This window comes from Sinocyclocheilus anshuiensis, unplaced genomic scaffold (assembly GCF_001515605.1).
Source record: "Sinocyclocheilus anshuiensis isolate Anshui unplaced genomic scaffold, SAMN03320099.WGS_v1.1 scaffold1409, whole genome shotgun sequence".
Taxonomy (NCBI): Eukaryota; Metazoa; Chordata; class Actinopteri; order Cypriniformes; family Cyprinidae; genus Sinocyclocheilus; species Sinocyclocheilus anshuiensis.
Window position 1 is genome coordinate 1 of NW_015549642.1, and position 2,837 is coordinate 2,837.

Here is a 2,837-nt window from a genome sequence, read left to right on the forward strand (position 1 = left end):
TGTATGTTTTTGCTTAATCGCTTGCAAATATAAGAGGTCATACATTCCCTGTAATATTAGAATAGGTACCCCTTAGTTTCAAAATACAGTAGAAATAATTTGTAATTTTACAGATTATTACTCCTTTATTCTCCAAACTTCGCATATTGTTACCTTATACCTACACGGAGGTACTGAATAGGTACACTGTAATTACAAAAAAGTTACACTGTAAATTCTGTTTACTTACGCAGTACATTGCGGGTTGTAATCTAAAGGGTTACCCCACTTTTCTATACTCTCCAACTCCTCATTCAAAATAGCCGTCAATTCAACTGACGTTTGTGCAGATGCATAAACTGTTGTATCGTATGCATACATTGTTAATTTAGCACTTCTTAATACCAGATATAAATCATTTGTGAAAATGGAATACAAAAGTGGTTCTAAACAGCTCCCTTGTGGAACTCCACATTCAATTCCTCTTCTATCTGAGTAACTTCCGTAAAAAAAAACTCTCTGTGATCTGTTATCCAAATAACTTTCCATCCAAGCAATTACTGATGGTCTAAATCTATAACTCTCCAATTTTTCCAAAAGAAGCTTATGATCAATAAGGTCAAATGCAGCTGTAAAATCTAATAAGACTGCTCCACATATCCTTTTTTTATCCAACCCTCGATAGCAATCATCTGTCATTTGTGCTAAAGCTGTATATTTGGAGTGTCCTTTTCTAAAAGCATGCTGATAATTTCTAATCATGCTAGAATCATGCTAGCAACATGTTAGTAACTTGCTAATAATGCTAACAACATGTTAGTAACATGTTAATCATGCAAGAAACATGCTAGTAACTTGCTAACCATGCTAACACCATGCTAGTAACATGCTAATCGTGCTAACAACATGCTAGTAACTTGCTAATCATGCTAGCAAAATGTTAACACCATGCTAGTAACATGCTAATCGTGCTAACAACATGCTAGTAACTTGCTAATCATGCTAGCAAAATGTTAACACCATGCTAGTAACATGCTAACACCATGTTAGAAACATGATAGTAACATGCTAATCATGCTAGCAACATGCTAGTAACATGGTAATGGTGCTACATGCTATTCATGCTAGAAACAAGGTAACCATGCTAGCAACATGCTAGTAACATGCTAATCATGCTAAAATCATGTTAGCAACATGCTAGTCATGCTAGAAACAGCATAGCAACCACCCCAGGTAACCTAACAATGTTTTATACCTATCTGTTTTTCTGATAGACTGTATTGCTTTGAAAACATTCAAACTTTAATCCTTAAAACTTTTTTAACTTTCAAACTACTTTTCAAAAACTTTTTCAAACTTTCTAGCTAGGCTTTTTCAAGCCAAGTTAAAGTTTGTCTACAAACTTTTCAATCTAGTTCCTAATACTGTCTTAGACGTCTCGCACATTAAAATAACATTTTTTTCCACGTTGCAAAATAAGATGGATATAAGGTGTAGCACGGCTTATAGTAGGCTACTTTATTGCTTAAATACAATAGTTATCACACAATTTAAGACTGGCTCTTGGTCATATTTTGCAGATATAGTTCAGACATGTCTCAATGCGGTTCTTCAAAGGGAAAGAGTAGTGGTCTGAACCAGCACTATGAAGAGAAGGTGCGTCCATGCATTGACCTAGTGGACACTCTCAGGTCACTGGGTGTTGAAAAGGACCTGAACCTGCCAGCTAGTGCTGTCATAGGTGACTAGAGCTCAGGAAAGAGTTCTGTGTTGGAAGCCCTGTCTGGAGTGGCCCTGCCTAGAGGAACAGGTAATACACACTAGCACAATAAATACATTGATCTGCAGACTGGAAATACATGTTTTTTCTTTCCTTATGTGTCAGTCTAAATATATAATGTATCGTTCGGCTGACCATCTACTATATTCAACACAGGTATTGTGACACGATGTCCTCTGGTATTGAAACGGAAGAAAATTACAAAGGGCAATAACTGGCATGGAGTGTTATCATATAAGAAACAAGAAAAGAAACTAAAAGACCCAGCGGAAATAGAAAATGCTGTCTTAAATGGTCTGTAATCCACATTGATGTGTTTTATTAAACAGATTATTAAGAAATTTAATGCTTTTTAAGTCTTTAGAATAGTTGAATTAAAGGGGTCATATGATGCTGCTAAAAAGAACATTATTTTGTGTATTTGGTGTAATGAAATGTGTTTATGCAGTTTAAAGTAAAAAAAACGCATTTTTGTCATTCGTGGGATGATTGTGATATTGTATTGTTTTGTAGCTCAGACAATATTGGCTGGAAAGGGTGAAGGGATCAGTCATGATATGATCACTCTGGAGATCCAGTCCAGTGATGTTCCTGACCTCACTCTCATCGACCTGCCAGGCATTGCTAGAATTGCCACTGGAAACCAGCCAGTAGACATTGAGGAACAAGTAAGACACAATTTGCATATGGAAATGTGTAGAAATGCTTAGAGCACTCAAACAATTTGGACAGCAGACAGTTCCTCAGATAAATATAAATACTATAAATAGAGTTCCTAAGAAAAATGATAGCTTTTATTTGAGATAATTATGATGAATTACAGAGCAAGAGTAACAACAAAGAAACAACACAACTTATATATAAACATATAAATACATACACATACATAAATATAAAGAGATAAAATAATACTAAAGGAAAAAATAAAAGGAACAAACAGACAAACCATTCCATACATTTCAACAGGCAAAACGAAAACAGGCAAATTATTCCATAAATTAACAAATCTTTATCTTAAAGGGGTCATATGATGCGATTTCAAGTTTTCCTTTCTCTTTGGAGTGTTACAAGCTGTTCG

General features: G+C 35.0%; 1 pseudogene; it reads left to right on the forward strand.

Annotated features, from left to right (window-relative positions):
• The first annotated feature begins 1,572 nt into the window (after window positions 1-1,572).
• The window catches only part of LOC107659886 (interferon-induced GTP-binding protein Mx-like), a 6,876-nt pseudogene continuing 5,611 nt past the window's right edge, over window positions 1,573-2,837 (forward strand).